The sequence below is a fragment of the Cheilinus undulatus genome, linkage group 14 (genome assembly GCF_018320785.1).
Source record: "Cheilinus undulatus linkage group 14, ASM1832078v1, whole genome shotgun sequence".
Classification (NCBI taxonomy): domain Eukaryota; kingdom Metazoa; phylum Chordata; class Actinopteri; order Labriformes; family Labridae; genus Cheilinus; species Cheilinus undulatus.
This window is the reverse complement of record NC_054878.1, coordinates 25170633-25192609: the sequence shown is the minus strand read 5'-3', so window position 1 is coordinate 25192609 and position 21977 is coordinate 25170633.

The window sequence follows — 21977 nt, the reverse complement described above, 5'->3', positions numbered from 1 at the left end:
CTCTGAATGTCACGCTGCATATTTTAGCATTGATCAGTTTATATCAACACGTCTTATCAGCTAACATTTACCTTTTTGTTGAACTTGTCCAACATGTCACTGACACATTATATCGTGTTAGAAAATGCTGTAAATATTACATTTAAAATGATGCACAATGTGATAATTACAGGCTTCAAAAGCATATAATACCTATAAAATTAGAAATACAATGACTTTATGTTGAATACTGTAATGCATAGAATGACTGGAAATACCCCTGAGCTTACAGCATTGACTTCTCCTGTCAAGTCTTTATTCTGAATAAATGTTATTTGGATACCCTGCCTTGACATTTAGAAAGTCTGGTGTTGTTTCAAGTTTAAAAAAACTTTGTCTCAGGTTTATTTTGTGTTTTTCAAACAGATTTCTAGTAGACAATGCTCAAAATGGAAAAATCAAACTTGAACTTTCAGGCTTGAAAAAACAATCAAGACCTCAGTTGTGCCAGGGTACATTCAATAAAAAGTAACCTGTCTTGATTAGATTTTACTCTGGTGAATATATGTGTTGAATTTTTCTGTTTTGTTTTAACAAATCAGAGATAGACACCTCAACATTTCAGATCCTTTCTCTTAAAGTTTTTAATGATTTTGTTGATCTTATCAACAGAAAACAGCATTATTTTAAATTTACATTTAGTGTTCACGAATGCTGAGCAAAAACATCAGTTTGTAGCAATAGCTTGCTTCTACTTCACAGAGATGGAAAAAAGGTGGTAAGTATAAGAAAGTGTAAGAATAGAGTAGTAAAGTAAAAGGACAGCTAGGTGAGTTAAAGTTTTCTTAATAGAAGCAAAAGTTCTAGTCTAAAAATCTACTGAAGTAAAAGTAAAAAGTTTACTCAGCACTCTACTGAGTACTGAGTAGTTATTGATACCTGAAGGGCTGGTACAGTGAAATATGATTTTTCCTTAATGTGTAATTACGACAGGTTTATTATTGTATGGTTTGACTTTACCTAACGTGAACTGCAACATCATTTTTGGGATGAAATGTGGACTCATTCTCTCTCTATGTGCCACTGAATGTCATGTGTTGTTAAAGCCAAACAACCAGCCAGTTTTGTGTTGTTGCCAGAAAGCTTAGACCTCCTTGTTTTGCTGTTTGTTTTATGTACAATACTTCCCCTAAGCTATACTTAAGTAAAAATGCTGTTTTAAAAAAGCACTTAGAAAAGACATAAAGTCATGTTTTATGGAGATCAGCAATGGAGTACCTTAGGGATCTATCCTTGGGCCTCTTTTATTTACTTGTGTATAACTGATATCCCATATAAAACAAAATAGTCTAAAACCTATCAGTACTAGGCCTGGGCGATATGGCCTAGAAATCACATCACAGTATTTTTCTTGCCTTTAATGGGAATGGTATTGTATCGTGGTATTACATAATTAAAAAGAGATAATGCTTTTCAATCCAAGTTCAAGTGTTATAAACCCCCTTCTCCCCTTAAATCAAGCCTTTGATGGCATACTCAATTTATGTCTAAGCATAGGAGCAAAGAAAAAAGTTTTTATTTTAATGTCTCTCTATGTTTACTTCTTTTTAACTACGCTCCATGTTTTACGTTTCATCTTTCCTGCTGAGGTGTGTTAAGCTGCTAATGACTTGAGCACATTTCCTGCTGAGGGCGTTGATAATAAAAGCGTTTCAGAAGAATAACAGCCAGAGACTTTTAATGTGAAGAGCTTGATGGAAGTAGTGTGTTTAGCATAGCTTTGGCTGCTGTACCAGCGGGTTTATGCAGCTAGTTTACAGGTTCTTCTCTTGCCTTATTTAGCATCACAGCCTGGATCTTTGATTCATCGTGGACTTAGAAAATAAAGTCCTAAGTTAAAACACACCTATAAGCAGTTGTTTGAGCCGTTGTAAGATGAAGAGCTGCAGCGCTGGGCTCAAGACAAACCGAGACTAGCCAAAGCTGTGCGCAGCTTGTGTTAAAGCCCCAGGCAGGCTGACAGAGACGGCACACTGACATTGTTGCGGTACAGCCAGACACCCAAATGTGGAGAGGAAAGAACACACGTTTCCTGCTAACCGTGCTTAGTTACAGCAGCAACAGTGGGTAACGTTCGGTTAGTTAGCTACACGTAATATAAGAGCTAAACGTGCTACTGACCGGACCCAGCCTGAGCTGTGTGTCACAAATGTATCATACTGTATTGCCACCTCTAATGGTCAAGCTCTGTCACAGCTACAACCTGATTTTTACTCTTTCCAAAAATCTCTTCTCCACCTTAAGCTCATGCTGAACCCCCCAAAACAACATATGTTTATCACTTGATAGAACATTAAAGCCTTTGGATGCTTTATATCACAGTGCTCTTCGTTTCGTCACTAGTCGTAGATTTCAAACTCATTGTTGTGACTTGTATCAATCTGTAGGCTGGTCATCGAGTTAATGTGAAAGGCAGCACAGTGTTATTTTTATTTACAGAGTACTTATTAGTAAACTCTCTCCTTACCTGACTTCATTCCTGTCTATAAACATTTCGACCCGTGCAACATTTCAAAACCAAATTGCTTTAAAAACACCAAGGTTCAGGACTGAATGGGGCAGAACTGCTTTTAGTGTTGCTGCACCTCTTAACTTCCAATTGACAGCTATGCTGCCCTCTCATGTTTCAAGAGCTAGTGTCTGAACTACTCAAGAAAAGCAACTGTGACTGTTTTCAAATGGTAGAACAGCCAAATTGGCAAGTTTTGTATGCATAAATGTGTTTTTTTCTGATTGTATATGTAATATTGTTATTTCTGTTTATTGTTTTCATTTGTTCTGTTTCTGTTTAGCTGCAGGGCAACCCTGGAAAAGTGACCTCAATCTCAGTGGGTCTTCCCTGCTAAAGTAAAGGATAAATAATAAAAACATAAAGTACAAGTACACAAAAAGCTACTCAATAATAGTAACATAAGTTAATGTAAATAGCTGCTTTCCACCTCTGACTCTTCGTGTCAAAATATGTCATGATATTTTGTATTTGGATCATTTTCTATCTGTTTCTGTTAAAAACAATCCAGAGTTGTGTGCCTCTTGCTTTAGGTTTATAAGTTGGAGAGGGCCTCACATCTGTGTTTGGGCCGGGACTCGGCAGTGGTTTGAATTGTGTCACTTGCTGTTAAAGTGACGTAGCTCTTTTGCATCAGTGTTTGTGTTGTTTTTGGTAGTCAGCAGTCCCCTGGAGATCATTCTCAACATCTACTCACCTTGTAAATCCTTACAACACCTGAAAGTGCAAGAAAGGAGCTACTTCTGGTAAATCTGTAAGCTGACTTTGTTCCTGCAAAGTGGATTAGCTGGATGATGTGCTTGTGAGTCCCCTTTGTGAGTATCACAGTTTTTAGTTCAACAGCCAGAAGTGTCATTTTTTGATTCTGCAGACTTTTGCCATGTTTGCCCTTTTTTCTGCATCTGGATATGTGTTTAGAAATCAGTTAGTGGAGTCATTGCACAGCTCTTTCTGCTGTCAGGGCACATTTGGTTTTAGCTTTTACAGCAGCTGTTTTTCTTGTTTCAACTTCTCATAGCTGAAGTGAACATTTGAGTTTGTTGACTTGTACCCATTGCCATGTTTTGTGGAGAGGCCCAGACTGAATGCCCAGTCACGCTTGCTAGAGCGGACACCGTAAAATTGTCTATTTATTTTAAGATGGGTTGCGGTCTGGCCCAAACCCATAAAATAACCAACTGCTCTCTCTCTCCATCACTCTTGCTCTTGCTGTCTCCGTCTCTGTTTCTGACTAGTCTAAACAATGACCTCACATATGTTGCAGCAGCTGATAAAAGAGATGTAAACTTTCAAACCACCCCAGACTGAAGGCAGAGACTGAACACGTTTTCTCATTTTTCATATGATTCTCATGCATTCAAACTGACAGACTGAAAGTAGATTTATGAGTTTCATCAGAGGTAATATATTTTATTGGTAACAAGTTATGTTTGTTTTTTACAACTAAAAGTATGATTCACAGGTGAGCATTCAACCTCTTTGCACCAGAATCAACATCTAAAATGAATGCATCTTTGACCTTTAAACAAATCACTCATGTAATACTAACTGCACAAAAAGATCAATGTTTTTTGTGATTTTGACACAGAGTGAGATTAAGAACACTCTTTAGGTGAATGGACTGTTTGACTGGATGTAAAGTGACAGTAGAAAAAACTTCAAAGAAATTTGGCACTGCTTTAAAGCTGCAGAACTGCATATCCACAACTTTTTATGACTCTGAACTTGTTTGGACTTTTATAAATCAAAATCTTATGGCATAGAGTGACAACTATTTCAGTTTAATGACAACAGAAAGCCAAATGGAGATGTAATTCATTTTAAAATATAGCCTTATAGTCTCTGTGTTCAATCCCCACTGCAGCAGTAAAAGGCAGGAGTCAAAGGACATTTAGTGACATTAATTTAGTCTCTAACTGGAGCCACACTTGCTCTTCTCTGTGCTACAGACTGGCAGGAGCAGTAGCCTTTATATTTGGAGAATGTCTGCGTAATCTCAACAGTGACGTCTTCTGCTTTAGCTGAAACAGCTTTAGTGTTCTTTGTAGCTCATAGTAGCCTTTTTTGGCCTAACTGTGAAGATTCTGTCATGTGTAGAAGCTTTTATAGGTTGGCTTTACTTTGGGCTAGAAATACAAGAGGCTTTCCAGCAGAAATGAGATAGTTTATGGTCAAAAGCGCAGAGTAACATTTGGTAGATCAGTCCTGGTTTGTGATCTTTAATGGAAGCACAAATGCTGTAAAACATGTAACGCCTCTTCTGATCAGAGGTGGAAAAAGTACAGTTACTGTGGTTAAAAATGTACTTTAGTGGAAAAAAATGTACTTTTTAAAAAATCTACTGAAGTAAAAGTGAAACGTATTTTATTTGAAGTTTACTTTAAGTACTGAGTAGATACTGAGGAGTTGTTGGAGTATAGATCTTCAACCAGGTTGTTCATGTAAAGTCACACCTCTGTAATAAAGTGAAACATAATGTAAAATGGACAGTGTTAATTAAAGTCATTGTTAAATCCCATACTTAAATTGTTTTTTTATTGTTCCACACTACATATTGTTAACTTTAAAAGTATTAACTATTTTACATATGACAGAGCTGCAGTAACTCCTAAAATCTGTGGCAAGGTGGGTCTCCTTTGGTTTGTACAAACAGATTGCAAGGCAATGCATACTAGTGGAGAATATGCACCATGTGACCTGTAGGAAATCCTGAGTCACAGGCAAGAATTCTAACTCAGTGGATAACTTCACTCATGGTGCAAATGTGTCTCACAACAAAAATAGCAACAATCCACAAGAAATATAACCCAGCAGGTGTCAACGTACAACAGGCAACATTCACTATGAAACACATCTAAACACTCTGGCCGAGGGCATGATGGGGAACCCTGCCCACACAACTTCCCAAAATTTAAAATCGCAGTGGGTGGGGCTTAGTTAACTTGACTCATTACAGAGTTGAACTAACACTGTCAAATAACTCCAACACTGAAGATCAGCTCACTCAAAATGGAGTTTAAAATGACATGTTAGGAGTTAAAATGAACTCAGAAATGTTTAATCATGAGATATCAACACTTCGGTTATTGCAGTTTTGGGATGTGATGTGGAATTATATTCTCACTATGTGCTACTGTGTAGTCAACAGAATTGGAAAAAGTACGAGAGCATTGTTCTCAGGTAACAGTGCAGTTACTCTGGTTTAAACTTACTAAAGTAGAAGTAAAAGTAAAAAGTAGTTTTTTGGGGTACTCAAAAAGTGCAAGTACCCCCCGAAAACTACTTCATTACAGTAAATTTGCCCCTGCTTCTGAATATCACAGATGGAATGATTTCATGCAGGACTTTATCACAAATCAAGATTGTATTCTTTAATAAATGCTTTAAACACGCATCTAAAACAACTTTGTACCTTTTGCAATGACAAATTAGAGGATAATGTTCCTGCGGAGTGTTTTAATATTGCAGAAATGAGAAGCATTGTTATACACTTTATTGAGTAAATGAATAAATTAATCATTAACAATTTGGAGATTAGTTCCATACCCTGGCTATACAATTACTTGATTGGCAGAAAAAAAATGCAGAAAAATATATTTCTTTAATTATTAATTATTTACTTCCTGTTACTTCTTTGGGTAATCAGCCACTAGATAATTGATTTTTGCTCAGAAAAAAAGAAATGTTATTATTTACAAGATTAATTTGAGGGATGTTTGCCAAAATAACAAAAAAAAAGACAATTGAAAATGATTGAGTAACAAAATAGTTTCCAAATAATGTTGTGCATTCATGTATTTAAATTTCAGGTCAGAATTATTGGTTCTGAAATGTTAACCTGTTAAATCTATGTCTATAGCCTTTCAGTTGTTAAAGCACTTCATGAATTTGATCCCTGATCCTTGGCTATAGGTCAGAGCTAATCTGAGTGTTTGCGTTGTTTCTGTGCCTCAGCCCTCTGGCCGCTCTTGTCAAAGCTTGAACAGGTGTGTTGCACAGGTGTCACAACACTCAACTGCTTCTAGGTTTCTATGACAACAAGGTCCTTGGCAGTAAGTCACTAGAGAAATGTGAGGCCTTGCAGATTCTCAAAGGCAATCTTGTAAGGTGGAAGCATACTTGGCAGCATATAATTAAAGAGAGAAGTGGAGAAATGTTTGCACACATACGACATCCACAGGTTCAACATGAATTTCCTCTGACATAGATGAAAAGTCCTATATGAACTTGTGTTAAACACAAATGCAACAAACCAAATTGTTTCCTGCCTTTTTAAATCAAACAACATTGAAATATCTCAAAAATGTTAAAAATAGGCTGTTGAAATATCATTTTTTCCACTTAGGTACCATGTGAAAAAAAACCTTCCCATCATACACTATAACTTAAAATGTATAAATCCAGAATCCAAACTTACCAAACTCCAGAAATTTTTCACAGCTACTGTAACTTCACCTCCACTTCCACTTTTCAGTCAAGCAAAACGACTCAAACTTCTCAGCACTGCCATTCACAAGCTCAGAGAACGAATACTCACTCGCTTTCAGTCTTCATGTCAGGAGAAAAAATGCAGACACACGCACACACAATTAGGGTTTGGCTGCAGAGTGTGTCTGTCTGCGTGCCCCCGTTTTCTGTGGGGAGGAGAGGGGGGTGTTTGTAGAAAAAAAAGGCCTGAAACTGAATGATTTCTTTCTTTGCAGTGGAAAGAGGGGCTGGCTGAAGGAGGGGTAAAGAAGGGGTGTAATCTACTTCACATCTGTGGGCTCTGGTGAGGGGCAGAGGAAGCATGAGAGTTTCTTTAGTATAGGGGGAAACATCTTTACGACTGTGCTGGATGAACATGTCCTATTTATTTAAGGAACTGTCCCATGAAAATGTGTCTGAAGTGTGTGCTTAGGTAAAAGCACACAAGTGAAATGGGAAAAGCAACACCAAGCTGCTTTTTCCAACATATGTTGTGAGCTAGGGCAGCATACGCACGATGAACGTAATGACAGATTAGTAGGACACTGAAAAGTTGAGTGCTTTGGTTGGCAGTGTTGAAATGTTTTCTTAGAAACAATTTGAACTTTATGTGGTGTGTTTTTTACGCCAATATAGAATAGTAAAACTTTACGTACATTTCCTCTTAAATCACTGTGAAAATAACAAGGAAGCCGTTTTTTTTTTATTGGTTAGTTTCTTGGCCACGCTGGCCTTGTGGTTGTGTTTTTCTGACCCATATACAGAAGCTGCTATCCTTGGATTATGTGGCAAAAATAGTCTGTCTATTATGAGTGAAAAACCATCTAGTTTATTTTGAATAGCAGAATCATTGATTTGCAGTTTTAAGAGCATTACTTCAAAAGGAACTTGTAGCGCCACTGTATTGCATACTAAACAGAGTTACCATTAGAGCACTTTTGCGTTACCAAAAAATAAAAATATTTCAGCCAGGAATACATTTTACCATTTTATTGCAAAATAAGTAAACAGTTTTACTTGGCAGGGAAGGCTTTGCTCAAAAGATGCTCTCTGGGTTGGTCAAGCAGTATGCTTCGATGTTCCAGGGAGTGCATGGCTAGAAACCCCCCTATGGATAGATACATTTATTACAGTGCACACTGAGTACAATAAGATCAGTTCACAAGCAATTAATACATAGTAGCATGAGTCTCAGTATGAGGGTGCGACAAGCTTTATGCTATAAAGGAGGAGGCAGGGGTGGAGGAGGTTCTGCTTTGCCAGCAGCAGCGTGGTGCATCAATATTAATGTAAGCAAGAATTAGTGAGAAGTACGTCATATTTAAATACACCACTGTGTTGAGAGAAGGAGCTGTGATTGGCTGTGGGAGCTTGGAGGTGATAATTGGGATCAGCTGGTCATCAGCTGATCACAGTTGGGTGTATGACTACTGTGTCCTGCATGAACAAATATCAAGAATAACAGATGTGGTAACTTTTATTACCCTTCAAGATCCTTAAGCTATTTTTCAGCCATGTTGTCTCCCTGGACTTATAGTCTTAAAAAGGTTGTAAAACATTAACCTTGTGGTGCGCCGTCAAGAACTAAACATGCTTTTATTCAAGGTAAGGATTTTAACAGTATGCATGCTGCAATAATTTCACTTGAATTTAAAAACATTTTTTTTGATAAAATACTTTTTTGCACAAACTTGTTCTCCCATTTCTTGAGGACAAAAAAGTGAAAAAATAAAATCATTTTCTGACAAAAATTCTTTAAAAAAGTCAATTTTTTACTAGACAGTCCTTGCGTTTTTTTGTATTGGTTGATTATTTGCCATTATTCTAAGCATGTCCTGTCTGCAGTGGCACAGAGGGCCACATTGTCTCTTTTTCTCTCCATTATGAGCCACTCAAGCCCTCTTTTCCAGTTTCTAAGTGTATACACATGCTGTTTGGCAATCCCTGACGTGACAACGGAACAGTAAAAATAAACAATAAAAATACAAACTTTCGCACTCACAATTCATTGTTATGTTCCTGGCCTTTTCCAGGGATTATTACACGCTGTAATGCTGTCCTCTGCCATCTTGGTCAGCTAGCTACATGCCCACTGAAAGCTTTGTTTAGCTTTCGCTGGCAAACCGCTATGCGCCAACCAGCAGAGGAAACAATAACAGTGCAGATGTTTCTGGGATTAATTTGTTTGTTTTTGTGTTGACAAAATGTAGAGGGAAATAGGGTAGTTTTTTTCAGTAAAGAATCATTTCAATGAAAAATTAATTAAAAATTGATTAATCAGAAAACTATTGTGTTATGTTTTTCATTATAACAACAACAACACAAATGTAATCTGAGAACTCTTGACAGATTACTTTATAATGCAGTACCCCCAACACTGATCATCACTGTCTTTAAGTAAGACGAAGGTGCTTGCATCACATTTACATCTATTTTATAAAAGCTGTTAAGTATATAAATACAAGGTTTCTATCTGTAATTCAAGCCAATGCTATTTAAAGGTGTTCTTTTAGCTTTAGGTACTAGATGGTTTGAAAAGTGAATCCAGGCAGCCAGTCTCTTAGATTTACTCGGTTGAAAAAGAGTGCTTTTGGGATTAATTATCCCCCTGTTAGTGTGTACTTCAGTGCAGTGTTCTCTGCCAAATTAGAGTTGTATTTAGAGCTTTACAGTGAAAAACTGTACTTGGTTCAATTTAAAGCAAAATTAATCTGCAGCAAAAATAAGACAACAAAAATAGATTCAAATATTTATAGTCATTTCCCATAAAAAGCCACAAAGGCATAGTCTTATTCCAGTATTGCAAGAAAATATGCCCTGATTTGAGATTCTGCATCATACTATTTTAAAAAAGTTCTGATTATGAATTAGAAGTTGAGAGTTGAAAGTAAGGTACCACTATAACGTGTTTCACTTTTATGTAGAACAGAATTTGTGTGCTGTTTCCAGACAGTTATTGATACATTTTTTTTTTAGCAATTTCAAACATTAGATCCATAACTATGTGTTGAATACTTACTACAACTTTTTACAAGAGATTTGGATGTGTAAGACTGTAGATCTTGTGTTTATAAAATTCATGTATTGTTTCTCTGACATTTTGTACCTTTTAAATCACAGTCAACATTCATAGCAGCTGCTCAGCACAGATGGAAAACATGACTGCTGCCTCCTGCACAGAGGGATAAAAGACAATGATTGCCATTGACTATAAAATAGACATGAGACAGATTTTTTCATTTACTGACAAAGCCATGTTTGTTTTGTTACCCCCACAGAGTGCATTTTAACACCGGGTGGAAATGGGATCTTTTTTATTTTCTCTTAGTCTCCTTTGACAGATGTTTTTGTCGATTAATGCAGAATACTAGAAAGCAAAATGTTAGGAAAGAGCGGTGCACACATCTCTGGAGTAGTGCCACAGGCAGGCAGCTTCACTGGGGAGGAAAAAAAATAAATTCAACTCTTAATCTTAGAGGTACATAGCAATGACAGCTGCTGATAGCAACCAGTAATCCAGATCAGCTTTGATTTGAATGATTCATGGTACCTGCTGCACAACGTTTCACCTGAGGCTGAATTTTAAAGGGGCATGGAAGAGATCCATGACTTTTTATCGACCTCCAATCAGCAGCATTGGCAGGTATCAGGCACAGTTTAATTTATCTGGGGAGAGGATTAAACACATTTCAGGTCATGGATAATCAGACATCTGATAGAGTCATGTATCACCACAGGGTCACGGTTGTTATGTGAGAAAGAAATATTTCCTTTCCGGTTGCCTTTGACCTTTAGGGAAATCGTCATCACAAAACAGAAATTGAGTTGTGACTTCTGATTCTGACTGAACCTTATTAGCAGATTCTTTAGTTTGTTCAGTCGAACCAGATACAATTTTCTTAAATGTTACTGGTGTTTTAGTAATTTACATACTAGCAAACATTAGTGGTAATCATGGACCCACATGGGAAAACATTTAGATGACTGACATGCACCACTGCTCATTATGATTACTAGAGATGCATCAAATCTCAGTATGACATTGAACTGTTCGACACAGCATCCACAGGTTAATATGTGCTTGTGAATTAATTTTGGCTATTTATTTTGGTGATATAACTAGCTTCCATAAATTTAATATTCTCTGAATTGGGTCTAAATATTCAATCTAGATTCTAAAATCAAAACCCACTAAGTACTTCATGCAGGTAGATTTTCCATCTTCCATCCCTTTGCAGATTTTCAGCCAAATTAAAGCGGTAATTATTGTGAATAGGAGCCCCAGATCCACAAAAACAGCCCGATGGACATTAAAGAATAGACTCTGGATGTTTCTATCAAATGGTTGATTTGACTTTCTCTGTCCTCTCTTTCCACATCTGCATTTTTAAGCAACAAACAGCAACTTAGTGTTTTTAACATTATCCGTCAACCACATATACAGTGCCTAAAAAAATATTAAAATATTCACAAGTGAAAACATATTTTTTACAAAGTAATGTCAATTAAACAAAAATATAAGTGACTGCATAAATATTTACCTTCTTCAAAGTGACTGATCTAATTCAACAGAGGTACAGCCAATTGGTGCTAGTAGTCTCACAACTGGCAAAATGGGGATCACCTGAGTGCAGGGAATGTGTCTTAAGCAACTGTAGTATAAAGAGACCTGTCTCTGAAAGGTACAGTTATTGGTTAATCAGTACTCTTGGCTACCATTACACCATGAAGACGAAGGAACACTCTAAGCAACCCAGAGAAAATGTTACTGAAAAGTATAAGTCAGGGGATTAATACAAAAACAAATCAACAACTGTTGCCTGGGTTCTTCATCAGTCAAAGCTTGATGGGAGAGTGACAGAGAGAAAGCCACTGTTGAAGAAAACACATTGAATCTTGACTAGAGTTCGCTAGAAAAGCAAATGGAAGAAAGTTTTTTGGTCTGATGAGGCCAAATGGTGCTTTCTGGCCCTCAGACAAGACACTATGTTTGGTGAACACCAGACATTGCACATCACCACAAACACAGCGTCCCAACTTTGGTAGTGGCAGCATCATGCTGTGGGGATGCTTCTCAGCAGCCAGCCCTGAGAGCTTGTAACAGCCACAGCTTCCACACCTGGGACTTAACCACTAGACCATCTGCACCTTGTCATTATTTTTTGAATCAAGATTTTTTTTTAAGATATACGTTGATCCACAGCTGTAGCTTACCATAAAATGAATGTACAGAAATTCATGTCACTTACTTACTTACTCACATCATTTTAAGACCACTTTTGGTATTCTAACTGTGGTAATTAAAAAAGAGGTTAAAAGAAGTATTGGTTATATTGCACCTAAAAAATTATTGTTGCTGCCAAAACATTTAACATCATCCATGGATTTTTGGGCCTTTTATGCATTTGTTATTATTCTTGAAAAAGACTTGAGGATAACACCTTTCAGCCACACGTTCTCCTCAAACTGCTGTGGGCCAGATGGTCTTTGTCAAACACTGCAGTGTTAAAAGCCTTTAGCTATGTTTGGACATGCATGTAGCATGTCGAAGGCGCTTCAATCTGCCTAAAGGCTCCATATGGGAGCTGTTTTTCATCCTCAGTATAAACCTTGTCACATAACTGACCGCAAAATCCTTGACATGTGCCATGAATGTTACATGAAATGCAGCAGCCTCCATTACAAGGAAAATATGTGGGGTTTTTTTTGTTTTTTTTTGTGAGAACTGTTTGAATTCTAAAACAGGTAGAAACTCGGGTCATGCATTAATGGAGTATGTTTTTTAAAGAAGGAACTCAATACCATTTAAAACATTCATACAGATTGTAGGAGAGCATTCTGAATGTTTAAGACACAGACACTTTATTTCTACAAGGCACATGATGCCTGATGTTCAGTAACATTTTATATACAGGTCTAATGAATTTACAACACTGTAATATCTCATTAGATGTGTCAAATAGACTCAAATAGTATCTGTTTTAAAGCTGAAAAAGAATAAAAATGCTTTTATAGAATTACTCAGCCAGTATAAAACATGCAGCAGAGGGGTGTGTTTAATTTTTCAAGGACTGATCAATGGGAAAATCCTATCACGTGAACAGTTTAACCTGATTATCAACCTGCACATGCCCTTCTTAACATAAATGCCTGGGGATATAGTTTGCAAACCAGCTTATGGTACATAATGGTTACTTAATAGGCATTTAATGTATGTTTCCATGAATATCAATGTTAAAGGATATTGAAGTACTTTGTTGAAAAATATGATGTTTATGGAATAGTATGCAAATATGCACTTGTAGTTATGGTAAAAATCATGAAAAATAATCACCTAAAGAGAAAAAATAAACCATAAAATAAGAAAAAAAAAATCATGAATCTCCCTTAAATTGCATTACACATTAATACTAAAAACAAAAAATTGTAAATGTAGCCAAATTTAAAAAGAGGTGGTTTTATTTCAAAACCAAAATATGAATTCACCCTGCGATCCCAGTGAGTGTTTACAAAATACATACCAGATCGGGCTGTGACCGTGAATATATTGACTGAGAAACTGTTTCAGCATTTTCTAATTGACCATCGCCTTGTGTACCCTGAGGGCTGTTATTGACCAAAGCCAAGGACTCTGCTCTCTCTGCAGACACTTATGCACGGCAGTGCACGAGCAAAGAGTGCCACAGTGTGCCGACGCTGATAAACTCTCTTAATCCACTCAGGGACATGCTCAGTGCAGACTACTGTCAGTGCTCAGCAGCAGTGCGCTCTGCCATTTTATCCATATTCCCTTTTACCACGCAGATTGAGACTCTTTGGGAGTAACAGGCAGGGATTTGTGATAACGCTCATTTTGTAAAATCTATAACATGCCAAATTTTGTATGACTATTAATAAATCAGTCACTTTAGGGCCATTACCAGAGGATATTCTGTACCAGTGACAAAGTAATTTTCCTTCAGGTGTCGACACACCAGATTGACCTCAAATAACGAGCACACAAAAAGGCCCAGTTATACTTGAACACTTCAGGAGGCAGCTGACAGCCAGCAGACATACAATACATATATACACTTAGACGTGCCTATACACTGCAGAGGAAATACAGTATATGTCTTAAAGTGGAGGCTTTTTGTAGTGTAACAGTCAGCAGCTGGTTTGTGACTTAAAAATCAGTTCAGGGTCACCTGCTCAGTGTGTAAGCCATGTATAAGGTCAGAAAGTGAATCACAGAAAAGCCATAACAAGCTGACGGCTTGAAAGACCACAGTATGTAGACTGTGAGATTAGCTGGATTTGCTTTCAGGTTGCACCGTAGTTGCTTCCCCTCCTTGTTTGACATCCGTGCATCAAGATTTTGTTGAACAGATCTGGGATTTCGATTACCTCCCTCTTGGCCTGTTATGAATGTCTCAAACCATCACAGTTTGATGCATGTAAATATGTGACGAAAAGGTCTAAATGGAGAAAACCGACTGTCAAATATGCCAGAATCCACACTCCAGTCAAGGTGGTGGTGATACTCATAACTGTTTACTAACAAGTAACAAAGAGGAAGAAGAAGCAGGCACAACAAAAGACATAAAGAAGGAGAATTAAGTAGCAGGATAACAATGAAACTAGAAGATTCAACAGCATCTTTGAATCAGCTCTGTAGGGAAACCTCGTCTTCAGGAATGGTGTCAAACACTGAAATGATATCAATCACTGGAGAGGCAAAATTAAATGGATGAAAAGCATCTGGATGTGAAAGCAGAGCAGGTCAAAGACATTGCAGAAGATGATGCATTTTGAAGTCTATACATGTACATGTAGAAGTGGAGGATTGGTGTGTATTAAAAGTGTTTAAGCCTCTTTAAAAGCCTGTTTGTAATCCAGTCTGTGGTCATTTACATGACTACTGCTGTAACAACTAACCTATGTGACCACAAACTTCATAAATCATGCATATTGCTCTTAAAGGAACACTAGTGTCAGAAGAAAATGAAACAGGGAAGCCAAGAATCAGTCATCCTGTTGCACTAAATATGAACTCAACAGTGACCCCAAAACCGAGTAAAAAAAAAAAAAGACACCATGACCTATGGAGTGTCATTTGGTGATCACTGATCTGGACTTTGCTGATGATGCTCTGATCCTTGCAAAGACTGTAGATATCCTTGTGGAGGCTCTTAACTCGCTGAGTGAGGAGGCTAAAACATTGGGACTGCACATCACCTGGACCAAAACAAAGATCCAGGCATTCCAGTCTGTGTCTGTAAATGGTGAGAGCATTGAAGTTGTGAAGCAGTTCTCCTACCTTGGCAGCATAATCCACTGATCTGCTGACTGTGATGCTAAGATCAACCGCATACTTAAACAACGTGGGGTGGCGTTCACATTATCTGACCAGATACCGCGAGGCTGGACTCCTTTGTGACTACTTCTCTTTGCTGCATTTTTGAGTATCACTGGCAAGATCATGTGTCTAGTACTGACATGCTTCTGGGTCAGCTTCTGGGTACAGGACGGTGCCAGTTTCACTTTTACAGACACCTGGTGTGCTTTCCTGGGCCTGATCCAGCTCACAGCATACTGGGTGCCTGGGACCTGGGGAGCTGGGGGCCCCCATGTACTTTGTGGAAGTCAACTGGGAGGATACTTGGAGATATGGGTCATGGGCCTGGTGCAGGTCTTGACAATGGCCATCAGGGGGCCAGAGCAGTACAGGACCAGGGTAAAGTGCCTAGCTGGCATATGCTCCCATACCTGACCTGAAAACTTGTGCAGTCTGTCATGCACATTTTTGTATCTACCTCAGAATAAGAGAATTTGACTTAGAAAAAAAGCACAACAGCTTAAATTGTCATTCATATCTCAACCAAAGATGTGTAAAATTAAGCCAAAGAAAAGCTTTAGGCATTTCAAAACAAAAGGGTGTAAAGAACAAAAATGGAAAAAATCACTTTGAATTTAGATAAGATGAAGTCAATTCAGTTTCAATACGAGCCTCTTCTACATGGAAAATAAAAGCAGAGTAGAAAGAGAATGAATCAAAGGCAGAGAAAAACTACTGAGCTCCTAGCTTGGATTAAAATTTTGTTTGGTTTAGGAACATTTGATATCACCAGGAATCTGCTTCCATCTGTTTGCACACATTAGCTAAGTAGCTACTGGCTTAATGACACATGTCATCGTTTTTACTGCTTTAAACTCCTATTAACCGCTGCTGAATAATTGCATTACACATCTGGAAATTTGTTTTCTTTTTTGAAAAGTTCAATAGGACTAAGTTTGCTCTGCTTTTCCTCATAGATGGTGTGTTTGTTTTTTGTTTTTTTGATGGAAAGGTTTTTATAGGACAAGAATGGCCCGTGCTTAGCGATGATTGATGTACTGTAAACTCCTCACACATCCACCGCTGCTGTGATACCAGTTGTTACTGAGCCAATATCAAGGAGGGCCACAGGTCACAGACATACTAAAAGTGCCACTACAGCCTCTACAAACTGCACACTTGACCACACTAAATGTCGGACATCTTTTTTTTTCACAAATAGGACCCTAAAGCCACAATGGCGTTTAAGTGGAAACTGAGAGGCTGTAAGTTGTGTCCCCGCCAGTGGGCACTCAGATCTGCACAAGCTGCGTGGGCTACATTATGTGTGTCACAGCAGATGCCATCCTAGAAAAAGAAAACACAGACCTCCATCCAGACCTCATTATATAAGTCAAGCAGCAGGAAATGAGTCAGCCTGAGGATATCGAGAACGCTGATCAATCAGACTGACACTGATTTGGACCAATGAAAATACACACATAAAAAGCAGTTCTGCTTCATCTCAGCTCTCTTAGAGTTGTAATGTAATTAAACATCCCAGGATAAATATGAGATAAATGATTTGAAGGCAAGCCAAAATGTAATAAGGCAAACATAATTAACCAGTTTGGATGCTTCCTGGAGACCATGAGGACAGAGTAGATGATGAGCATCAATGGGTGACTTCATCCTCATAACAGCTACAGTGTGTCACCATCGACAGAAGGCAGCTACTTTTTATGTTTGTTTTACTGTGGAGTAAAAATGTGATGACGATACAAGCTTGAGATAATACAAAATTTACAACATTTTGGATTGGATAAAAATATTCTGATGTAAAGCTGAAATCAACCAAGCAAAAAAAGAAAGAAAGAAAATAAAGCAAATGACATGTAGATGTAATGATGGCTGCAAATACTGAATACAAAGAATCTCAGTGCATTTACTAAATGGCCCCTGTTTCTTTTGGTCATTAAATGTTGGCTTCTGAGGCATATTTTTAATCAATAAATAGGCAATTTTGATCAAAAATTGAAAATTTCTGATTTGAACATCATCACAGATGACCTTGGTTTAGTCATTATCTGAAGGTATTTAAAATGGTTCTTTGTGTCAGATAATTTTATAAAGTTGATCTCTGTGTTCCTGTAGCCCTTGTGTGTATTTTTATTGTAATCTCCCTTACTTTTAATTTTGTCCCGTTTTTTTTTTTTTCTCTTGCTCCAGTATTACATCTCTTCATTTTGTAAATTTGGATTTCATTCAGTTTGTTTTTGTGTTTCCTGCTTTTTTTCCCTGCTAATGTGTGTCTGTAGCTCTGTGTGTTTCATGTTTTATTTTGTAGTTTTATTATGTCACCCGTGTTACCCTTCTTGTCTTACTTGCTCCCTGTGTTTCTCTATGATTCTCTTAAAGCATCCAGAGAGAATAACACATTGAGTTTCAGTTATTAGCCCCCCTGCACCACCCTGTGCCCCAATGCCCAATGGGCATAATGTGATAAAGTGTCCTCTAGGGCAGTGGTTCTCAACCTTGGGGTTGGGACCCCCTTGGGGGTTGCGAGACACTTAGAGGGGGTTCCCAGATTCCCTGAAAAAAGAGAATATTTTTTAAATTACACTGTTGCCACTTTACACCAATTTTAACCATTTTCATCAATTTTAACACATTTTTTGCCATTTAACTCCTATTTTGTCCATTTTAAATCCTCTCCACCGCTTTTTCTGCCTGGTTTTACCACTTCTAAACCAATTCTTGCCACTTAAGACTAATGTCGCCTCTGTTGACCCATTATTGCCCCTATTAACCCCTTTTTACCACATTTTACACCTGATTTTTCCCACTTTACCCACTTTTCACTATCTGATATGCCCATTTTTGCAAGTTTAACCAATTTCTGCCAATAACTACCTATTCTCTCTTTCTCTGTTAACACTTTTTTGCAGGTTTATATCAACTTTTCATCCCAATTCACCAAATTTCCACACATTTTTGCCAGTTTAATGCCATTTTAGCCACTTTCTAACTCCCTGTTACAGCTAGTTGTGCTCATTTTTTCCACTTCAACCCATTTTTGCCATTTATATTTTTTTTTAAATTTTATGTAATTGTTGCCACTTCTAACCCATTTCTGCTACTTTTAAAATCCAATTTCACCACTTTTTCCACCTTTTTTTTTGCCATTATTAACCCATTTTAGCAATTCTTTAACCCATTATATTTATTGATTTATTTTTCAACAAAAGGAATTTACATTTTTAAGAAGGCTATTTACTACACATATGATTAAAAAAGTCATTTGTTTCTTTGATAAGAGTGGTTATTTTATCAAGTTGCATATAAAATGTGGATATCACAGCTTAACTTTATAATGGATCATGATTTTGCTGACCTCCATGGACCCCCAGTTTGGCTCAGCACCAGAAAGCTCTCCCATTTCTCCCCCCTTATTGGCGGCCTTGTCTGCAGTTGACTGTTCTTGAATGTGCATGGCCGTGTTCAACCACTTTCAGGTACAGTGGGGGTCTCCAGTCTCAGGCACCTTTATTTTTGGAGTCCCGGGCTGAAAAGTTTGAAAACCACTGCTCTAGGGTGTCAAAATTGCACTCTTTCATGCCCTCTATGAGGATCAAATTTGACAAAGTGCCCTCCTTGGTGCCCTTTAATTGAGACAAGAGGATAAAATGTGATAAATTTGTCTCCAGTGTGCCCTTCTTGTAAACTTTATATAATAAGGTCATTTTCACACCTGATGGTGCAGGGGACTCAGTTTGGTTCACTGCTCCAGTTGTAACATGGTTGCACTTTCATGTAGTCACGTTTCCGGTAGTGGAAAATGCTTTAAGGAGCCATTAGCTCCTCAGTATAAAGTTCTTTTTCACTGGCATTCCTGCTTGTGTATCATTGTGTACTAAATAGTAAATAGTTCAGAATTCATTCTTTGTTTTATTACAGAGGAGGTAGGTAGTAGGTATCATTGCATAAACACTATTCATCTCAACCAGGGTTTGTAACTATTTCACTTTAAGTGTATGACAACTTTCTGCCATAGATGACCTCATAATTGTTTTGCACCCCTGCCCCTCAAACATCCTTAATCCACCACTGAGTGAGAACTATTCTGCTGCAAAAGAAAGGGATTTGGATCTGATTTAGGTCTTCCTGGAAACTTTCACAAGATCAAATTTAAGATGAATCTTCAGAAGATATTGGTGACTGAGACCTCTTAAATGTTTTGATGTTCAGATAAAGCATTGGCAGGACTATTGCCTGGGGCAAGATGCATAAACCAAGAAAAACAGGAGATATAATAAGACTGTATTCATAGGAGGAGGACAACCTACATATAAAGCAGTCAAATATGGCCTGAAATATCATCTTATAGCTGTACAAACAACATTCAACACAAGTTTTATCTAAAGTCTTACAAAGGATGCACTGGGTAGCATCTCATTATTACATGCATGCCCAACTTGCACACAGTATGTGAGAGCATTATGTGAATTTAAATGATTTATGCTTTTGGATTCATTGTTCATGTTGTTGAGTAAGCCAGTAGCTGAGGATATAAATATAAACCTTACATGTTTTGCCAATCTAAATTAGTCAAAGCTGCAATCATCAGAGGAATGGAAATAAAAGGGATATCTCTGGTGGAATAATTATTTTTGTCTAAAATAAAAGCATACAAAGTTGGCATCATGGGATTTTAGTCCCTAGTAGTAAATTTGTTTTTGGTGTAGCAGCCATTTATTTTGTTGTGAAGTAATGCCTGATTTAGTCTTTATTTATGAGCACAACATACTTATCAAAAGGCTCTGTAAATGTGCCATACATAGCAGTGCAGCCCACTGATTTACAACAGCAGTCTTTCAACACGATGCTCTTGTGCCAATCCAGTAACAGGTCAAGAGCTGTCAACATATGACGGTGAGATGTTAAAATGTTAGAAGGGGGAGCCAAATCAGTAACACTGCACAAGTCATGATGAGAAAAAAGAAACGAAATATTTATGCATCTATACAAAGAAAAAACATTGCAGATACATTAAATATAAAAAGAAAGATAAACTGAAAAAAAAGCATTTGAAAGATTAAGATTGAATATCCACCAGTTTAACAGTAAAGGATTAGCTGTTTGTACTGTAACCCTGGATTGTCTTTATTATGGTCCACCCACTGGGAGAGTTGTAATGTCCTGTCTTTCTGTCTGGCCTCCTGAATGCCTCATTTTGTGTAACTGCATCAGAAATTCAGCAACTGGCCACTTACCTTGCTTTAACCCTTGAAGAGTTCATGAGATGTTAAAAGGGCAATTGGGAAAAATCAAAAGAAAACATTATTTTTGAACCTTTTGTGTCCTTTCATTCATATTTTCCTCAGACAAGCCCAGCACATATTGAGCAGCAACATAAACCTCTTCAGCAGGCAGCACTCCTTAGGGATTTTCTAGTTTCTTCTGCTTCCTGCTTTTTATGTCTCCTGCAGTCCCCTACACACTAATCCCCTTTTTTTCTAATATCCTTTATTCCCCCTGTTTCTGACGTTCATTGAAATATCCATGACGTTTAAAATTGTTAGAAAAGAGATAAAGCACCTGGAGGCAGAAATTCACTCAGTATAGGAGGAAAAGTCTAGGCCTGTTATACCATGGAAGTCACAGTTGGAGATATAATCGTGAATAAAGATCAATATGTCCAACCCTAATCAAACAACTACAGCTTCTATAAGTTGTTTGATCTTTTTACTATAGCTACTGTACATGAATAAAAAGTGAGACCCGTACTGTATCAGTGAGGAGAGCTGGAATGTGAGGGAAATAGTAAGCTTTAGTTACAGAGAAAGTTTTTTATTTGTGCTTGAAAGAGTCTAGGCATTTTTGTGCAATAAAACTGCAGGTCATAAAGTATTTGTTTACAGTGTCTGAGAACAAACTGGTTCAAGAGCAGTGGCTGCTCCCATTTTTCTTTTATTTGTGTCCATTTATTAGTACTTTAATTCCCAAGCAACTTGCTCTTTTCTCAGTAACTTTGGAGATATCCTGATATAATCTTTGAATGATCGGTTACACGATACCTAGTCTTGAGTGTTTGCCTTTGATTAGTATCTTTCCAATACAAGTGCACTGAAGAAATATACTTCAAGTAGTGGAAAAAATGTCTCACTTATATTATCAGTTATCTTCCTGAGTGGTGCAAGGATAGAGGAACTGATTTTAATGTGAGGACCTCTCACGCTGAAATCTCTCCATTAGTGCATATCCATAGGATCCTGTTTGTGCATGTGTGTTTGTGAATTCCTGACCTACGTGTTTGTAGCATGCCCAAGTATTTCCTCTTCATCCTCTTCTTCTTCAGCAGGAAAGTGGGGAAAGAGCAGGGAATGGCATGCAGTCTGCTTGCTTCGAGGACCATCGCCTCTGTGCCTCTGTACATAGAGCATGAGGTATAACCCCTTAGCTTGCCAGTGCACCTACTTGAGCTATTTTTTCCTGTATAGACTGGTGTATTGACTCTAATACTCAATTGCCAGCACTGCAATTTTAAGCTCTACAACGCTGATACACAAAACAATTTTAAGCCTGATTATAGGCCCACATTCCCCCTGACCTGATTTCAGTCTTGTCCCAATCGATTATTTGCTTAAATAATTTTTAAGTGTGTGG